The 21,805-nt window shown below is 44.1% G+C and overlaps 1 protein-coding gene across 1 annotated transcript in view; it reads left to right on the top strand.

Moving 5' to 3' along the window:
- The first annotated feature begins 355 nt into the window (after positions 1 to 355).
- The window catches only part of LOC306924690 (E3 ubiquitin-protein ligase TRIM21-like), a 162,269-nt gene continuing 140,819 nt past the window's right edge, over positions 356 to 21,805 (top strand). The window contains exon 1 of the mRNA XM_079503291.1: positions 356 to 544. The gene's annotated coding sequence lies outside the window, so the exon portion shown is untranslated. The remainder of the gene's footprint in view (positions 545 to 21,805) is intronic.

The following is a 21,805-nucleotide window of genomic DNA, read 5'->3' as shown; positions in this document are numbered from 1 at the left end:
CTGGCTGTTGACATTCCAGGCAGCAGAGCTTGAGTTTCTCGGCATGCACATTGCAGAGAAGCTCAGACCCTGGTGAAGTCCTCTGACGTTTTGAAGCTCTCTGACGTCTCTCCTGTGTGAAGGCCTCACACAAGTTCCTCAAGGCCTGGTTACAGGGTGGCTGATCCAACGAAGATATTTCCTTGCAAACTGGACATAACCTTGTTTGCTTCTCTCTCCACCACGTGTGCAGACAGCCCTTGCAGAAGCTGTGGCTGCATAACAGGACAACGGGATCTACAAAGATGTCACGACACACAGGACAGGGAAAATCCTCTTCTGAAAGAGACAACTGGGAAGCATTACGTTTGTGGCAGCGGTGGCCGAACGGATAGCGGCGCGGTCTAGATACCGGAAGGTTCCCAGTTCGAACCAGCCGTCCGACACGTTAAAATTACCACCGCTGAAATGCCCTTGAACAAGGCATCAACCACTACGATGAAATGTGTTCTATGAGCAGGGCCTGGCTGGAAACAAGTTCTTGAGCTTAGCCCAGATACCCTGGGTAAATATAGATTTCATTTCATTTCATTTCACGTCTCTCAGTGAAACTATACAATCACCCTGATCAAGACAGCTAGGAAATCAGCCAGTCCGTGGCGGTAACACTCCCTTCTCCTGATAGAATGTTCCCTGAAGTTGACTTTCAGTTAATCCAGGTTCTTGTTCAAGTCAGCAGCAGTGTTGGTCTGTATTCCCTCCTGTATAGCAGCATGCAGTCCTCTCTCACATGGGAGAAGTTGTGTGTGCTTGGTTTGAACTGAAGGTGAATCTTTTATTGTCTCAGATGAGTCTGGGTAATGGGCGGAGCTTTGACATGCAAATCTCTCTCACTCTCTCTCTCTCTCACACACACCCACCCACCCACCCACCCACACACACACACATGCGGTGCGGACGAGTCTAGGACATACCAAGCTTTCGGACATATTAAAAAAAGTAATTTGGCATAATGTACTGTATGGTATGTGATTTTGGGCGCATTCCTGAATTTAGTATGTATTTCTCATATTGTTTTGCAGCTCCTAAGCTTTCGGATATCATGGTAATAATGCATTATGTATTGTTATACATGTGAAAGGTCCGAAATAAGCGAAACTAAACTAAACTAAAAAATAATTTGGCATGCTAAATAGTTCATGTAATGTTAGTATGTGATTTTGGATGCAGCCATGCTCTTCTTGCACAATATACAACATTATTAAATAGTTTGAATGTAAAATCATGCCAACTAATTTAGTTGATACACCGATATATTATATTGAGAATTGAAGTTTAATTTGCTTACATGAATTAACATTTTTGCCATCATTCCTATTCTAACAATATTTAATTAATATTGAATAGACTATAGGTGCTCAAAATGAATTAAGATATGCAAAAAAAAAAAAGAAGAAAAAAAAGGTATTCTTTTGAGAATGCTTGCAACTGTTGGCCAATATTCTGTGACCGCTTGCAGTCTCCCATGCTGATTGATTGATTGATTAATTGACTGATTGATTGATTGAAATTGTATTCACAATCAATCAAACCCAAAATACATTAGAATTTGACGACTGGATAACCCAACACTGTATAGCCTGCTTTTCAGACTCATGAAGGAAATTGACCCCATGTTTTGAATATTGTGTATATTGTGTATATTTAAGACATGCAGGGTGAAGCATATGACTGATATCACATACTTCCATGAGGGACAGGGATGACACTGCCGCCCGCCACGCGGCCGTCCGTTCGCGGGGCAGGAGTGGATAGTAACTAATGTGTAATAGCAGAGATTTATTTATCTGTTATTGCAGTGCAGTACTGCCACCATTTGGTGGCCGGTCATACTGGTGCAGTGATTGTGTGCTGGCCTCAACTCAAAGTGGACCTATCAAGCTACAGTATGCTGCCTCGATCCACTTGGCCGGTAGCCTCGGTCGGTCCCAGCCTTACTCATCTTCTGCGAAGAGAAGATATATTGTGCCCAGGGTGCTTGGCCGGACATTGGCCGTGGTTACATGAGGGCTTTTCATTCAGAATAAATACTTCTGAATAAAATAATTAAGAAGTAATATTTTTTTGCTACGAGTTTCTATTATAATTAGAGTAATGTTAACACCATGGCATAGACACATACAAAACAGATGTTTTTGAGTGGTCCCTTACGGAGCTATGTGTGTGGGTGGCTGGCTGGGTGGCTGGGTGCGACCTCCACACGGAGTTGCATTACTCACTTCACACGGCACTCAATTATCATCGTGGCACCACTCTACATGCTGTGTCTTAGGGCTGGGCTCTAGAAGACAGTTGGAAATGTAAAGAACATCATGTGAATGAAAAGAATAGTTTGGAAATCAATATCTTCATCCCAAAATAATATAAGGATGACCCTATTTGCATTGGTTCTGCAATGCAGTTCTTTGTTAAATCTCTGAAATGTTTCTACCCCGTTTTAGCAAACGTTTTGGTGATGATTGATGAATACAGGATTGATTCTACCTATACTTAATCTGTTCACATGTTTTGTTATCCTTTTAGCACAATTGTTTAATCGTACCACTGTACTATTTGCAAACTGATTAAGTATTCAATCATCAATCAATCAATCAATCAATCAATCAAAAGTAGATTAAACTAGAAAAAGTGCCCTTCTGGGCACAGGTCTCCACCAGGAGGATAGGAATGTTCAGGAGTAATATGAACATGTTTTTTGTTTGTTTGTTCCAATGCCAATCAGGATGGAATATGGGAAATGGTGCAGATCCGTGTTGATCGCACGCACGCACGCACACACAATCCACCTGTTGGTGGTGCTATAACAGGCCAATGTGAAATGGTTGGGCTATATTCCTCAGCCTAGTAGGAAAGTGCGTGAAAGATTTCACGTCAAATTGCACGCTGTGTTCATGATTTGAGGCTTTTTGTTCAAAACGGGCCAATCCTGCAAAATTTGAAAGCCAATATGTTAGCCAATTAGGATGGAATATAAAATATCTGACAGATCCGTCTTGAGTACATGACTATGGAGATACTGTGTAACGATTTGCGGGATTTTTGGACAAAATCCAGAGGATTTATAGTGACTCATAGGAATTTTGACAACCATGTATAGTCTGGTGACCACCGGAGAGACGGGTGACAGCCGGAATGTAGACGGCACCCGGGTGAGCAGTATGGGTTAGCGCCCCAGCCTGTGTCCTCCGTGAGGAGGAAGCCCAACAACCCTCGGTGAGGCCTTTGGGAGGGCCATGCAAGCAGCAAGCGGAACCGCAGCACCATGTCCCTGCGGAACCATTGCCCACCACTCCTGAATGAACTGTCTGGTGCTGGGACTCTGGTGTAACGCACAGGTCCTGATCCTGGTGAGAGCAGGAGTGGACCTGGTGAGACGTAGGAGGGGCCCGGACAGGAGACAACCCACAGAGCCTAGTCCCTCCATGCGCCAGAAGTGTACCTCCCAGCCCTGGCAGAGTAGTTCTGGAGTAGTTCCAACGGATTGTGTGCCCCTGGTTTTTCCCTAGTGGGACTGATTGAGGGTAGCTACTGGGACGTAAGTCGGGACTTGATCACTCCCAGCTGGGTCGCCTGAGTGAGGGGTATGATGTTGAGAGACCCAAAACCCTGTTGACCTCAGTCAGGATACATCACTGAGGATACGTCCCAGGTGCATCCATGCAATGTTTTTTTTTTTGCACCACTCAGTTCACACAGGTGTGATTTTTTAGTTATATCCAAAAATGTGTTTTACAAAAGTCGTCCTCCTGGTGGCGCTCTAAAAGGCAGAAATATGCATGTCAAAGGTTTGTCCTTGGCCTCTAGGGAGTGTGCATGCAACATTTCACGCAGATTGGTGCAGTTACAGGGCCGGCTGCAGGATGAAATGACTGAGGGGTCAATTGAGATTTTTGAGGGGACAGGAAAAAAATCATATTGCGTTGTTAAATCAAGCAGGCAGTGTCAGTTGTCCTACCCCAACTGACAGTTATCCTACCCCTTAGATAGCACTTTTAGACTTAGATAGCATTTGAAACAGACTTATAGCATGTCATGTAGACAGCACAATAATTGCATTGTATGTAGTCATAGCACATCATAGTACATATGTATAGCATAGTATAGTATATATGTATAGTTTATATGTATAGTGTCATTATATAGATATGTTCTAGTTACGTTCTTAGCTTACGCATGTTTCATGATAAATGCATTTTATATATGTGATGTATTCCCATGCTTTTGTTCTTGCCTATAATGTAAATCGCTCTGGATTAGGAGCGTCTGCTAAATGCCTAAATTGTAATTGTAAATTGTTGTAGGACTCAGGTGGTCCTATGCAAGATTTGAATGATAGTGCTGGCCCGCCAGGGGGGGTAATTTGCGATAAATGCTTCAATCTGGTGCACTTTGAGATAAAAATTAAGAGGCTAGATCTATAAAGAACTAGACAAATCATATTAGATTATTATCATCTTTACTGTGCTATTATTGCCATTTTCCAACATCAGCAGTAGGCTACAAAACAAAACATTGGATAGGGCAGGGGTGGGCAACTTTGATGATGGAGAGGGCCACTATATATCAAAGTCACTTCAGAGGGCCACAATGCATATAGTCAAAATAGCTGATCTACAAGCTCAAAACGTGTTGCAGTGCGATGCGTTTTGAGCTTGTAGATCTGCTTTTTTGCTATTTTTTTAATTGGTATCCGGAATTATTTTCACCTACTTTATGATTATGAACTGAAATGCAAATACATTGGACATAAAAAAAGACTAGTACTAGTCATTAAGCTACTGAAGTAATTAAAGCAGGTCATGTTTGGAATTGTAACAGCTGAAATCAATAACATATCATTATTCCATTAACCTGCAGGCCGCATTAAGTGAACTGAGTCTGTGCTCAGAGAATACATTATTCAGCGTGTCCACAATAGTCCACAGCCCACTCTCTCTGATCCACTGCATCAATGGCACCCCTCCCCCCCAATGGCAGGAACGCCCCCCCAATGGCACCCCTCCCCCCCAATGGCAGGAACGCCCCCCAATGGCAGACAATCATGTCAGACACATACATTCAGTTGAACCGAATTAACATGTGTTGAAATTCCTGTGCCTTTTGTAGGGGTCAAGGAGGTCGGGTTGAGGGGTCAAGTACCCCCTTTGACGCCTTGTGGCCTGTTCATTTATAGGTAAAAATGGTGAAAAGCTGCCTCATGGTGGCGCTATAACAGGCCATTCTGGAAAATTTGGGGCAGAGGTTCATCGTTGACATCCAGTGTGCGCAAAGTTTGGCATCGACCAGGTTAAGATTGATTGAACGGCGACTGTGCCATTTTTGCCTAGCCAAAGCATGCCTACCTCGGTATTTTGTCCGGGAATAGGCTAAAAATAGAAAAAATAAATAAATAAAACACGGGCACGCGGGCAACGTCGCCTCCCCACGCTCATACCCCCCACCTTCAGATACCCTGACCAGTGGGCGTCTTTACAATAGTGCCCTTTTAAAACAATATGTAGCTATTGTTTTAAAGTGAAAGATTGCACACACTCTGCCATAAGACTTCTAGTCTATAGAATCGTGAACACCCACAACCATGAAACACCTTACACCGACTTCATATAATCTTTCTAGGCCTATAATATATAGTCACAATTTGGAGACTGACTGGATGAGTTTTTAAAAAAAGCTAGTAGTAAATTTGAAACCAATAGTGCTTTGCTTTAAAAGAACTGAACAACAGACACAAATTGCACAATAGATATATGTTTATTTGAATTAAACATATTTCATCATTACAGTGTTGTTTAGAAGTCAGACCAAAAATAATCATAATTGAATTATTTTTGTAGCATGACAAGATATTGACAACGTGAACAATAGCAATAAAACCTTTTGACATTTATGCATAATGGTACAGTGATTAGAAGACCAATTACACTGAATTCGACATTATTTACAATAGAGCTAATTAAATACATGCTAATCTTCCTTTAGGCTCTCGTCATTTTTGATGCACGACAAATTGTATTTGGCATTACATTATTTAAATAACGCTCAATATAAAACAACGATGGCTTTTATATTATTGTTAGTCATCAACATCATTGTTCGAGACAATGACCTTCCCTGGTAGCATTTTCATAGTAGCAGTAGCGCTGATGAATGGAAAGAGAGTATCAGTGAAAGTGTGCGTGAACGTTTGTATGTGCGTGTTGGTGTCGGGATCAGAGAACGACAGCTTTCCTCTGTCGCAGTCCAGCTGGACTCTGATCCTACGAGGACTCTGCTTCCACAGGAGATTCGTTGTGGACCCCGGCGAGGCCATCGAGGATGCATCCGAGTTTATTTTCCAGAACGAACCGCCACAGCGTCCTTTCCTCTCGAAGGAGTCCGCTATCACACCCATGGACCAGTGCTTGCTGTCTCCCACGTCGACGTCCCAGCTGTGAGTCCCTGAGGTAAAGCCCTCGGAGCCCAGGATGATGTGCAAGTTCTCAAACCTCTCTGGGTTGGCAGGAACCGCAAGCCACTGTCTTCCGATGTTCACGCAGGTCAGATCAACATCGAGGACGTGTCCTGGTTTGGCGGTGTTGGGGTCCAGAATGACGGGACTGTAGGAGACAATGTCCTTCATCTTGTCCCAGACTCTGTAGGTCAGGTTGCCCAGGTGTTTGGCCTCGTCTATCAGCGCTCCCGAGACCAGCTGCGGGTCCTGCAGGGTGATCTGGACTATTTCCATTGTGATCTTGTAGTTCTGCAGGAATGCGCTGTGTTCAGCTCTCAGCTCCTCCTCCATGGCTGTGATTGTGCATGAAAGGGTTGATATGTCTCTGTTCAGACCCTCAATCTTCTCCTTCATCATCTGACTCTTCTGCTCCTCTTCCTCTCTCAGTGCGACGATTCTAGCCTCCTCTTCCAATCGTAGAAACTGATGCAGCTTTCTAAACTGTCCCTCGATCCTGCTCTTTGTGTACTGGGCCTGCCCCTTAATGTATTGTGCCGTCTGCGCATATTGACTCCTAACATCATTAAATACCTTCATTTTCTTCTGCAAACGTGTCAGGGATTTCTGGACTTCCTCCTTGTAGTCCAGTGCACCTTCATCGATGGGTTTGAAACTGTGGTTGGTGTGTTTCTCTGAATGAAGACACACAAAACACACTGGCTGTTGACATTCCAGGCAGCAGAGCTTGAGTTTCTCGGCATGCACATTGCAGAGAAGCTCAGACCCTGGTGAAGTCCTCTGACGTTTTGAAGCTCTCTGACGTCTCTCCTGTGTGAAGGCCTCACACAAGTTCCTCAAGGCCCGGTTACAGGGTGGCTGATCCAACGAAGATATTTCCTTGCAAACTGGACATAACCTTGTTTGCTTCTCTCTCCACCACGTGTGCAGACAGCCCTTGCAGAAGCTGTGGCTGCATAACAGGACAACGGGATCTACAAAGATGTCACGACACACAGGACAGGAAAAATCCTCTTCTGAAAGAGACAACTGGTAAGCCATTACGTCTCTCTGTGAAACTATACAATCACCCTGATCAAGACAGCTAGGAAATCAGCCAGTCCGTGGCGGTAACACTCCCTTCTCCTGATAGAATGTTCCCTGAAGTTGACTTTCAGTTAATCCAGGTTCTTGTTCAAGTCAACAGCAGTCTTGGTCTGTATTCCCTCCTGTATAGCAGCAGTGGAAAGAAAGGCAGTCCTCTCTCACATGGAAGAAGTTGTGTGTGCTTGGTCTGAACTGAAGGTCAATCTTTTATTGTCTCAGATGAGTCTGGGTAATGGGCGGAGCTTTGACATGCAAATCTCTCTCACTCTCTCTCTCACACACACCCACCCACCCACACACACACACGTGCGGACGAGTCTAGGCGTGTCAACACTCAACAGCCATTCATTAAATCACCTTAAGTATCACGTCTGGGCGTGCCTGTGTGTGTCTATTTCAGTATCAACGCTGAAAGTATCCATGGTATCAATACTGGTATACGGATACTGCATTCATTTTGTGTTTCAACGTATTGGAAACAATATGGTTAATTTGGTTAATGAAACCACCTTAGCCACACCTAAGCTGCTGATTTAAAAAAACACAACTTTAAAGTTAAAGTGAAAATTGTAATTACAATGCAAGTTTTGCGACTTAAACCACATACAGTACTAGCCTACTACACTGTATGCTATTTTCAGCCTATACTGTTTAGTATTTAGTATCATTAGTAAACACAAACAGTAGGTTTTCACTTCGGACATACCAAGCTTTCGGACATATTAAAAAAAGTAATTTGGCATAATGTACTGTATGGTATGTGATTTTGGGCGCATTCCTGAATTTAGTATGTATTTCTCATATTGTTTTGCAGCTCCTAAGCTTTCGGATATCATGGTAATAATGCATTATGTATTGTTATACATGTGAAAGGTCCGAAATAAGCTAAACTAAACTAAACTAAAAAATAATTTGGCATGCTAAATAGTTCATGTAATGTTAGTATGTGATTTTGGATGCAGCCATGCTCTTCTTGCACAATATACAAAACTATTAAATAGTTTGAATGTAAAATCATGCCAACTAATTTAGTTGATACACCGATATATTATATTGAGAATTGAAGTTTAATTTGCTTACATGAATTGACATTTTTGCCATCATTCCTATTCTAACAATATTTAATTAATATTGAATAGACTATAGGTGCTCAAAATGAATTAAGATATGCAAAAAAAAAAGAAAAAAAAGAAAAGGTATTCTTTTGAGAATGCTTGCAACTGTTGGCCAATATTCTGTGACCGCTTGCAGTCTCCAATGCTGATTGATTGATTGATTAATTGACTGATTGATTGATTGCAATTGTATTCACAATCAATCAAACCCAAAATACATTAGAATTTGACGACTGGATAACCCAACACTGTATAGCCTGCTTTTCAGACTCATGAAGGAAATTGACCCCATGTTTTGAATATTGTGTATATTTGACTTGAATCATTTACATAAATTGTGAAGCATATGACTGATATCACATACTTCCATGAGGGACAGGGATGACCCTGCCGCCCGCCACGCGGCCGTCCGTTCGCGGGGAAGGAGTGGATAGTAACTAATGTGTAATAGCAGAGCTTTATTTATCTGTTATTGCAGTGCAGTACTGCCACCATTTGGTGGCCGGTCATACTGGTGCAGTGATTGTGTGCTGGCCTCAACTCAAAGTGGACCTATCAAGCTACAGTATGCTGCCTCGATCCACTTGGCCGGTAGCCTCGGTCGGTCCCAGCCTTACTCATCTTCTGCGAAGAGAAGATATATTGTGCCCAGGGTGCTTGGCCGGACATTGGCCGTGGTTACATGAGGGCTCTTCATTCAGAATAAATACTTCTGAATAAAATAATTCAGAAGTAATATTTTTTTGCTACGAGTTTCTATTATAATTAGAGTAATGTTAACACCATGGCATAGACACATACAAAACAGATGTTTTTGAGTGGTGCAACCACTCCCTTAGGGAGCTATGTGTGTGGGTGGCTGGCTGGGTGGGTGGCTGGGTGCGTCTGAGCACGAAAACAGCATGGTTGTTTTTCACCACCTGTGCGCAACCTAACAAACACACACGCACATATTAACTGTATATATGGTGATTTCGGGTGTGCCAGTATAGTACAGTGACATACTGGCACACCCCCGGGGACACCCCCCCGGGGACCTCCACACGGAGTTGCACCACTCACTTAACACGGCACTCAATTATCATCGTGGCACCACTCTACATTCTGTGTCTTAGGGCTGGGCTCTAGAAGACAGTTGGAAATGTAAAGGACATCATGTGAATGAAAATAATAGTTTGGAAATCAATATCTTCATCCCAAAATAATATAAGGATGACCCTATTTGCATTGGTTCTGCAATGCAGTTCTTTGTTAAATCTCTGAAATGTTTCTACCCCGTTTTAGCAAACGTTTTGGTGATGATTGATGAATACAGGATTGATTCTACCTATACTTAATCTGTTCACATTTTTTGTTATCCTTTTAGCACAATTGTTTAATCGTACCACTGTACTATTTGCAAACTGATTAAGTATTCAATCAATCAATCAATCAATCAATCAATCAATCAATCAATCAATCAAAAGTAGATTAAACTAGAAAAAGTGCCCTTCTGGGCACAGGTCTCCACCAGGAGGATAGGAATATGTTCAGAGGTAATATAAACATGTTTTTTGTTTGTTTGTTCCAATGCCAATCAGGATGGAATATGGGAAATGGTGCAGATCCGTGTTGATCGCACGCACGCACGCACGCACGCACGCACGCACGCACGCACGCACGCACGCACGCACGCACGCACGCACGCACGCACGCACGCACAATCCACCTGTTGGTGGCGCTATAACAGGCCAATGTGAAATGGTTGGGCTATATTCCTCAGTCTAGTAGGAAAGTGCGTGAAAGATTTCACATCAAATTGCACGCTGTGTTCATGATTTGAGGCTTTTTGTTCAAAACGGGCCAATCCTGCAAAATTTGAAAGCCAATATGTTAGCCAATTAGGATGGAATATAACATATCTGATAGATCCGTCATGAGTACATGACTATGGAGATACTGTGTAACGATTTGCGGGATTTTTGGACAAAATCCGGTGGATTTATAGTGACTCATAGGAATAGACTATGTGACAAGTTTGACAACCAGGTATAGTCTGGTGACCACCGGAGAGACGGGTGACAGCCGGAATGTAGACGGCACCCGGGTGAGCAGTATGGGTTAGCGCCCCAGCCTGTGTCCTCTGTGAGGAGGAAGCCCAACAAACCTCAGTGAGGCCTTTAGGAGGGCCATGCAAGCAGCAAGCGGAACCACAGCACCATGTCCCTGCGGAACCATTGCCCACCACTCCTGAATGAACTGTCTGGTGCTGGGACTCTGGTGCAACGCACAGGTCCTGATCCTGGTGAGAGCAGGAGTGGACCTGGTGAGACGTAGGAGGGGCCCGGACAGGAGACAACCCACAGAGCCTAGTCCCTCCATGCGCCAGAAGTGTACCTCCCAGCCCTGGCAGAGTAGTTCTGGAGTAGTTCCAACGGATTGTGTGCCCCTGGTTTTTCCCTAGTGGGACTGATTGAGGGTAGCTACTGGGACGTAAGTCGGGACTTGATCACTCCCGGCTGGGTCGCCTGAGTGAGGGGTAGGATGTTGAGAGACCCAAAACCCCGTTGACCTCAGGATACATCACTGAGGATACGTCCCAGGTGCATCCATGCAATGTTTGTTTGTTTTAGTGGTGCAACCACTCCAAGGAACAGCAATGTCCGTGTTCAACTATGTGTGTGACTATGTGTGTGACTATGTTTGTGTGTGACGTGAATGAGCACCAGTACCAATGAGTACCAAAAGTGGTGCTGTTGTGCCAGAAACAGAGAGCGAGAGATAGTGCTGCACTGTTGCCTGCTAATGACAGAGAGAGAGAGAGAGAGAGTGGGGGGTGGGGGGGATTTGCACCACTCAGTTCACACAGGTGTGATTTTTTAGTTATATCCAAAAATGTGTTTTACAAAAGTCGTCCTCCTGGTGGCGCTCTAAAAGGCAGAAATATGCATGTCAAAGGTTTGTCCTTGGCCTCTAGGGAGTGTGCATGCAACATTTCACGCAGATTGGTGCAGTTACAGGGCCGGCTGCAGGATGAAATGACAATTTCATTTGAGATTTTTGAGGGGGCAAAAAAAAAATCATATTGCGTTGTTAAATCAAGCAGGCAGTGTCAGTTGTCCTACCCCAACTGACAGTTATCCTACCCCTTAGATAGCACTTTTAGACTTAGATAGCATTTGAAACAGACTTATAGCATGTCATGTAGACAGCACAATAATTGCATTGTATGTAGTCATAGCACATCATAGTACATATGTATAGCATAGTATAGTATATATGTATAGTTTATATGTATAGTGTCATTATATAGATATGTTCTAGTTACGTTCTTAGCTTACGCATGTTTAATGATAAATGCATTTTATATATGTGATGTATTCCCATGCTTTTGTTCTTGCCTAATGTAAATCACTCTGGATTAAGAGCATCTGCTAAATGCCTAAATTGTAATTGTAAATTGTTGTAGGACTCAGGTGGTCCTATGCAAGATTTGAATGATAGTGCTGGCCCGCCAGGGGGGTCCGGGGGGGCTTGCCCCCCTTGGCTCCAGATATATTTTTTTAATTTGCGATAAATGCTTCAATCTGGTGCACTTTGAGATAAAAAATTAAGCGGCTAGATCTATAAAGAACTACACAAATCATATTAGATTATTATCATCTTTACTGTGCTATTATTGCCATTTTCCAACATCAGCAGTAGGCTACAAAACAAAACATTGGATAGGGCAGGGGTGGGCAACTTTGATGATGGAGAGGGCCACTATATATCAAAGTCACTCCAGAGGGCCACAATGCATATAGTCAAAAATAGCTGATCTACAAGCTCAAAACGTGTCGCAGTGCAATGCGTTTTGAGCTTGTAGATCTGCTTTTTTGCTATTTTGGTAGCCTGAATTATTTTCACCTATTTTTTAATTGGAATCCTGAAAAGTTTTATTGAATTTCAAATACATTTATATGTTATGTTAACTTTATGATTATGAACTGAAATGAAAATACATTGGACATAAAAAAGACTAGTACTAGTCATTAAGCTACTGATAGACTGAAGTAATTAAAGCGGGTCATGTTTGTATAAGAATGGTAATACAATAACCACTATAAATCAGGCACCCCTATATTAATAAGGTTGTTTGGGTCAGAGTTCTACCCAAATAGCCTGCCCCTAGGCTGCGGGATGGTTTGAGCTGGAACACTCCATTGGAGTGTGGTCGTAGGGGTAAACAGGTTTTGGGTTATTGTATTTCTTTGATTTATGGGTTGACTATGCATTGGTGACAGTGTTAATGCACTTTCTTATGACAGTTATGTAGTGGTGGTTCACGGCAGTCAATAGTTTGCGCTGTTTGGAACGTACTACCAAATACCTTGAAAGTGGTGTCACCCGTTTCTAGTGGTTTGCGCACGTCACCGTTTCCTCTCAGTTCATGCTGGGACTGAGAGAGACAGGTACGCGAACGCTAAGTCTTCTGTGTAATAAAGTTATACATTACATATTGTGCTTGCTCTTGCAGCGAAATGGAAGGTTTCATGACGTATATTGTGTATAAGGAAACATTTCTGTGTTAACTAAGATTCGCTATAGTTGTAGCATGCTGTAAAAGACGAACGATACACTGTGCACAAAATGCTGCTTTGATGTGACCGCGGTGTGCAGCGCGTCACTGCTGTGACAGGTTCTGTTGCATCATGGGAGTTGTAGTAGTAGTCCAAGTTCGCTAGGCAGACTGATACATTCCGTTGAAGTGAAGTGAATTGTGACAAGGGTTTTGCTGAATCTCATTTTAGGCATTCTCAAGAGAAAGCTGTATGCCTTTTATTCATCCATCACCCTTGTGCTGTGAACTGTCTTTGCAGGTATGTTCAACCCAATGTGTGTATTGTAATTGTGTATTCAATTGCACAATGGTATTACTATTGACTGTATTTGTGTATTCAGTTGCATAATTGTTATTGTATTGTTGTATTGACTATTTTATTATTTTGGTTGTATTCAATTCATTAATTATTTCTTGTTAAGTGTTTTGTACTGCAACATTGCTTACATGTGTATACAGACAGTTTGTTAAGGCAGTTCATGCTGGGACTGAGAGAGACAGGCATTCTCAAGAGAAAGCTGTATGCCTTTTATTCATCCATCACCCTTGTGCTGTGAACTGTCTTTGCAGTAAAAAACAACCAACCGAGAGTGATTGTCCTGTGGTTCCTTCTACACCCGTGTCACGGTGGTTACATTTTGGGGGCTCGTCCGGGATCTATGACAACTTCCTGTTGTAGATTTGAAGAACCACAACCACAGTGACGGACGTGTAGAGACGAGGCGAGTGCAGTTTGCAAGGAGCAGAGAGGACGGAGGCAGGATGGCCGACACTGATACACGGAAGAAGGTAGTGTGGAGCATTAAGAAGCTCCTGATCCAGCTGTCTGAGGACCAGTTGCAAGAACTTGCCAAAGCCATCAGCAGAGATATGGCTACCAAGCCCCCGGACAGTACTGGGGACAATGAAGCTGAACTGTTCGACTATGTGGTGACCTACATGAACTGTGACCAGCTGACAGTCCTGGAGGATGAAGGCCTCTCAGAGCTGCTCAGTCTTCAGGACATTGTTAGTGGGTTAATCAGGGGGCACGTGACCTCCTTGACATCGGAAAAGGCCCCTGATGCCCAGCCGAAGCCGCCATCTGCAGACTCTCTTGTTCTGGACACACCATCTGCAGACTCTCTTGGTCCAGACACCGGATCGCTGAAGACTCCGCCCATACCGCAGAGTGGACTGGTGAGATTATCTGATGTGGCAGCCCTACTGCCACAGCGTGAGTTTAAAATCTTTGGTGGTCAGATTTCAGACACTTGTGCTGACATGAGTTACAGTAATATTTGCAAGCAGGTCGAGGATGGGTCAAGAGCAAATGTCCCAGAGTCTGAGGTTGTGAGAGCTGTAATTAAGGTCATTAAGCCAGGTGCTCTTAAAGACATGTTGTGTAATTACGATGGGCTGACAGTGGCTGAACTTAAAGGTTTTCTAAAATCACACATGAAAGGGAAAGACAGTAGTGAACTGTTTCAGGAGCTTAGCAGCGCCAGGCAGCTTGACAAAGAAACCCCTCAACAATTTGCTTATCGACTCATTGGGCTTAAACATAGTGTGTTGAATGTTTCCAATCAGGGAGTGGCTTCATTCAATTATGACAAAAACCTGGTTCAGGGCACATTTCTGCGCACTTTATACCAAGGATTCAGTGACAAGCATACAGATGTCAGGAGAGATATCAAACCTCATATTAGTGACCTTAAAGTGACAGATGCCTTTATCATTGACCTGATTACAGAGTCGATGAGGGAAGATACAGAAAGACAGAAACGTCTAGGGGGGTCAGGCAGACATCGTCCAGTAAGTGCTTATGTAGTGCAGCAGAGTGAGAGCAATGACAATAGTTCTGAGAAAGAACAAGGGCATCTGTCTGCAGACATACAAGCCAATAGGGATGCCATTCAGGCATTAGCAGTTCAGTTTTCATCCCTAAACAAAAATTTGGAAAAGATGTTTAACGTCAGAGAACTGGAGGAGAATACGCATGGTGTTGATGCCATGGCAGTTAACACAGCAGTGTCTCGTACCCAGCAGGAAAAGGGCAAATGTAACAACTGTGTTAAACAGGGTAATGAGAAGTGTGTTCATTGTTTCAAGTGTGGTCAAGCTGGGCACCGGGCCGTGGGATGTTTACTGAGGGTACAGCGGCAGGGAAACTGGAAGAGGTCACCGGAAGGGGACAGCCTGTGACTTCACCTTCGAACATGTCCCCATCAGAGGGTTTGGCACACAGTATAAATCTGGACACAAATCAAATTAACATTGAGAAATGCAAACAACAGTGGGAAACTAAACTTGTCGCCCCTTTAATTGGAAAGAAATGCATACTGCCTTGCCGGATAAATGGGGTGTCTTGTGAGACATTATTGGATACCGGTGCCCAGGTTACTATTGTGGGAAGAGATTGGCTTGAACATAATTTAGAAGGCACTGTAATTGAACCCATAGAGAAATTACTGGAAACAAATGAGCGTCTTGATCTAACCGCAGCAAATGGGTTGGGAATGCCTTTTGAGGGTTGGATTGAGGCAGTAGTTGAAATTCAGAGCGTTAAATATGGTCGGCTGGCCATAGAGGTGCCCATGTTAGTGAGTCAGAGCAACCTAAGCCTTCCCCTTGTAGGCTTCAATGTAGTAAGTGAAGTTATAAAGGGGAGGGGTGGGATCAACCTTCAAACCCTTTTAAGGGAAGTCACAGTCAAAAGAAACATTGTGGGTAATGGAGTTGACTCTGTTGAGGCTATTGTGGGCGAGCAAGACGATTTCAGCTACAAGGTTAATGAGCAAGAGGATTTCAGCTACATGGTCAAGTCAGGGAAAACTGGGTTCAACATTCCAAGTAGGCAGATTAGGGATGTGAAATGTTGGGTGCGGGGCTGCCCAGGTGGGGGTATAATGCTCTTCGAGCCTGGTGTCATGTCCTATCTATCAGAGGGTCTGGAACTCTATCCTAGCATTGTAGAGTTGCCACCAGGGGCCTCCAAGGCTGTAAAGGTTAAGGTTTTCAACACATCCGCATTTGACCTATGGCTTGCCCCGAAAACATGTTTGGGCAGCATCGAGTCCATTATGGCTGTAGCCCCAATACCTTTAGACGATGCCTCTGTCGACATGGTTGAGCATAGTCCAGACCTCATACCAGATGTTAAGGGGGTCGAAAGCCAGGCTGCATTACTGACTATACAGACAGAGGTTAGTTCCAGTAATAGTGACAGTGTCAACACAGTGACACATGAACAGTGGCACCCACCAGTAGATTTGAGCCACTTGACGCCAAAACAGGCAGAGACAGCACGACAGATGTTATTTGAGGAATCGGATGTATTTGCCAAAGAGGATGGAGACATAGGGTGTGTGCCAGCACTCAATCTAAAAATTAAGGTCTGTGATGACACACCGGTGCAGAAGTCTTATAGCTCGATTCCCAAGCCCCTTTACAAAGAGGTGAAAGACTATATCCACAACCTACTCCAAAGGGGCTGGATTCAGAAGTCTAAATCTGCATACTCCTCACCCATTGTCTGTGTGAGGAAAAAAGATCAAAGTTTAAGGCTGTGTAATGATTTCCGGGGTCTTAATAAAAAAACCATACCAGACCGACATCCTCTGCCGAGGATTCGAGATCTTTTAGACAACCTGGGAGGGTTTACATGGTTCTCTATTCTTGACCAGGGATCTGCATATCACCAAGGCTTTGTGTCAGAGGAGTCTAGGCACATGACAGCTTTCAGTACACCCTGGGGCTTATACGAATGGGTTCGTATTCCGTTTGGATTGATGAATGCCCCAGCTGCATTTCAGCGATGCATGGAAGAGACACTTGAGGGAATTAGAGATGAATGTTGTTCCCCATATCTAGATGATGTACTTTGCTACTCACAGACTTTTGAGGGTCATGTAGAGGATGTTAGGAAAGTGTTACACAGGATGCGTCAACATGGTATCAAACTCAGGCCAGCTAAATGTGAACTTTTTAAACGGGAGGTGAGATACGTTGGCCGCCTGGTGCCAGGGGAAGGGGTCTGTGTTGACCCGAAGGACCTACAAGCAGTTAGGGTCTTGAAAGAGAAGTCACCTAGCACTGTAGGTGAGGTGAGAAAGCTGGTGGGGTTCTTGAGTTATTACAGAACTTTTCTACAGGACTTTTCCAGAATTGCGAAACCGCTGTATGAGCTGCTTCAGTCTAAGGAAGACAGGCCAGTAACAGGAAAAGCAAAAAGGAAACAAACAAAACCTTCTGGGCAGTTACCATCAGGGGCACCAGTAGTGTGGACACAGAAACACAAGGCGGCTGTTGATCAACTGGTTGAAATGTTAACTAAACCACCGGTGTTGGCGTATCCCATATTTGAGCAACCATTCATCCTTCATACGGATGCTTCTAATGAGGGACTTGGTGCAGTACTGTATCAACAACAGCAGGATAAGCTCAGAGTCATAGCCTATGGTTCGAGAACCTTATCACCAACAGAGAAGAACTATCACTTACATTCAGGGAAACTTGAATTTCTAGCATTAAAGTGGGCTATATGTGATAAGTTCCGTGACTACCTATACTATGCTCCATCATTTACAGTTTATACCGATAACAACCCACTCACTTACGTGTTGAGTACGGCTAGACTGAATGCAGTGGGACATCGCTGGGTGGGGGAACTTGCAGACTTTAATTTTGAGATCAAGTACCGCCCTGGGAAGACTAATATCGATGCGGACACTCTCTCCAGATACCCCATAGAGTGGCAAGAGGGTGATCAAGAATTCACTGAAATAATGACACATGATATTATTTCAGCTATTTGGCAGGGAAGCACAAACACAAAGAGTGAGCAGGTATGGGTTGCAGCCCTGTCTATTGTTCCCCCGAGGTCTAAGGACAAAGAACAGGAAGAGATTATCCCCTTGAAGAGTGAGGAGATACGTGCAGCACAGCAGGATGATCAAGGCATTAAAGATGTGATCTTTTGGGTTACAAAGAAACAAGCACCATCAGAACTAGCCCGAAAGGATCTGTGTCCTGCAGCAAAACGCTTATTACATGAGTGGACAAAGCTCAGGCTCGATGATGGCATTCTGTACCGACAGGTTGGTGACAGGAGGCAGCTGGTACTCCCAGAGGTATACAAGGCGAGGGTATTACAGCACCTACACAACGACATGGGGCATGTGGGGGTTGAAAAGGTCCTACACTTGATCAGGGACAGGTTTTATTGGACCTTTATGCAAAAAGAAGTTGAAGAGTATGTTAACAAAAGGTGCAGTTGTGTAAAGCAAAAGAAACCCAATGTTGAGCCACGGGCCCCATTGGGCAAACTGACGTCTAGTGCCCCCTTTGAACTGGTCTCAGTTGACTTTTTACACCTGGAGACAAGCCAAGGTGGTTATGAATACATACTGGTGTTAGTCGACCACTTCACTAGGTTTGTGCAAGCTTATGCTACTCGCAACAAGTCAGGGAGAACAGCAGCAGAGAAGATATTTTATGACTTTATCCCAAGGTTTTCATATCCAGCAAGACTCCACCATGACCAGGGTCGGGAATTTGAGAATCGGATGTTTGCGAGGCTCCAAGAGCTGGCTGGGGTAGCACACTCTCGTACAACACCGTATCATCCTCAGTGCAACCCTGTAGAGCGAGTGAACCGAACTCTTTTGCAGATGCTGCGTACTCTCCCAGAGAACCAAAAGTCACGGTGGAAAGATCACCTGCAGCACATTGTGCATGCATACAACTGTACGCGGCATGATGCCACAGGGTTTTCACCTCACTATCTCCTCTTTGGTCAGCCACCTAGACTCCCAATAGACCTCCTATTTGGCAACACTCAGACAGATGAGCACAAGTCCTATCCAGAGTATGCTCAGAGTTGGGGCAGAAAGATGAAGCAGGCTTATGAAATGGCATCAGAGAATAGCCAGAGGTCCTCAGCCAAAAATAAGGTCTATTATGATCAGAGAGCGAAGGCAGTGACCCTTCAACCAGGGGACAGGGTTCTTGTTAAAAATATGTCAGAGCGAGGAGGGCCCGGAAAGCTGCGAGCATACTGGGAATCAATGGTTCACCGGGTGGTAGAGCAGTTGGGGGACACCCCGGTGTACAGGGTACATAGGGAGACTGGGGATACCAAAAAGTCCAGAACATTACACCGGAACATGCTTAAGCTGGTAAATGATCTACCCTTTGAATCAGATGACAGAAGGGAGCAGCGGCGACCAGTGAAACAGGGATTACCAGTGACAGAGGGCGACGATGTTGACAGCTCGGAGGAGTCCGATGGGGAGGACGTTTTTTGGTCTAGGATAGCGAACCCCCCCCTTAACGACACTGACAATGTGGGGATACACACAAGGTCCAATCAAGGCAGGCAGGCTGTTGAACTTGAACCTAATCGGCAGGGAGGTCATTGCATAGATGGGATGGTAAACCAGAACACGCAAAGGCAGGCTGAAATGGGAATTGTTGACAACGGTCAAAGGCAGGCTGAAATGGGAATTGTTGACAACGGTCAAGATGAGCTAGGGGGTATTGAGGCAGAACAGGGTGCTGTTGATACTTCACATATACCGGAGGTAGTAGAGGCCTCGGGTTCGAACCTCCCAGCAGCTGAGGGGTGTGCAATAAGGAGATCCCAAAGGGAACCTAGACCAAAAGAGATGTTAACGTATGATATGCTTGGGCGACCAAGTTACCATACTCTGGCACCTGCCCTTAATGCACTAAGTCCGATGGTTTCTTATTGGAACCCCGTTCCTTGGCAAACATATTCTTGCCAGCAGTGTGGAACCTCTCTAGTAGTTAACATGTGCTAATAAGTGTCAGGAGCCACTTTCTCTTTAAAGAGGGGGAGAATATAAGAATGGTAATACAATAACCACTATAAATCAGGCACCCCTATATTAATAAGGTTGTTTGGGTCAGAGTTCTACCCAAATAGCCTGCCCCTAGGCTGCGGGATGGTTTGAGCTGGAACACTCCATTGGAGTGTGGTCGTAGGGGTAAACAGGTTTTGGGTTATTGTATTTCTTTGATTTATGGGTTGACTATGCATTGGTGACAGTGTTAATGCACTTTCTTATGACAGTTATGTAGTGGTGGTTCACGGCAGTCAATAGTTTGCGCTGTTTGGAACGTACTACCAAATACCTTGAAAGTGGCGTCACCCGTTTCTAGTGGTTTGCGCACGTCACCGTTTCCTCTCAGTTCATGCTGGGACTGAGAGAGACAGGTACGCGAACGCTAAGTCTTCTGTGTAATAAAGTTATACATTACATATTGTGCTTGCTCTTGCAGCGAAATGGAAGGTTTCATGACGTATATTGTGTATAAGGAAACATTTCTGTGTTAACTAAGATTCGCTATAGTTGTAGCATGCTGTAAAAGACGAACGATACACTGTGCACAAAATGCTGCTTTGATGTGACCGCGGTGTGCAGCGCGTCACTGCTGTGACAGGTTCTGTTGCATCATGGGAGTTGTAGTAGTAGTCCAAGTTCGCTAGGCAGACTGATACATTCCGTTGAAGTGAAGTGAATTGTGACAAGGGTTTTGCTGAATCTCATTTTAGGCATTCTCAAGAGAAAGCTGTATGCCTTTTATTCATCCATCACCCTTGTGCTGTGAACTGTCTTTGCAGGTATGTTCAACCCAATGTCTGTATTGTAATTGTGTATTCAATTGCACAATGGTATTACTATTGACTGTATTTGTGTATTCAGTTGCATAATTGTTATTGTATTGTTGTATTGACTATTTTATTATTTTGGTTGTATTCAATTCATTAATTATTTCTTGTTAAGTGTTTTGTACTGCAACATTGCTTACATGTGTATACAGACAGTTTGTTAAGGCAGTTCATGCTGGGACTGAGAGAGACAGGCATTCTCAAGAGAAAGCTGTATGCCTTTTATTCATCCATCACCCTTGTGCTGTGAACTGTCTTTGCAGTAAAAAACAACCAACCGAGAGTGATTGTCCTGTGGTTCCTTCTACACCCGTGTCACGGTGGTTACATTTGCATGTTTGGAATTGTAACAGCTGAAATCAATAACATATCATTATTCCGATATTAACCTGCAGGCCGCATTAAGTGAACTGAGTCTGTGCTCAGAGAATACATTATTCAGCGTGTCCACAATAGTCCACAGCCCACTCTCTCTGATCCACTGCATCAATGGCACCCCTCCCCCCAATGGCAGGAACGCCCCCCCAATGGCAGACAATCATGTCAGACACATACATTCAGTTGAACTGAATTAACATATGTTGAAATTCCTGTGCCTTTTCTTTTTTTTTTAAGGGGTCAAGGGGGTCGGGTTGAGGGGTCAAGTACCCCCTTTGACGCCTCGTGGCACCGGGCCTGTTCAGTTATAGGTAAAAATGGTGAAAAGCTGCCTCATGGTGGTGCTATAACAGGCCATTCTAGAAAATTTGGGGCAGAGGTTCATCGTTGACATCCAGAGAGTGTGTGTGCAAAGTTTGGCATCGACCGGGTTAAGATTGATTGAACGGCGACTGTGCCATTTTTGCCTAGCCAAAGCATGC

Source organism: Electrona antarctica (genome assembly GCF_951216825.1).
Source record: "Electrona antarctica genome assembly, chromosome: 6".
Lineage (NCBI taxonomy): Eukaryota > Metazoa > Chordata > Actinopteri > Myctophiformes > Myctophidae > Electrona > Electrona antarctica.
The sequence above is the reverse complement of the archived record's forward strand: the minus strand, read 5'-3'. Positions and strand labels throughout refer to the sequence as shown.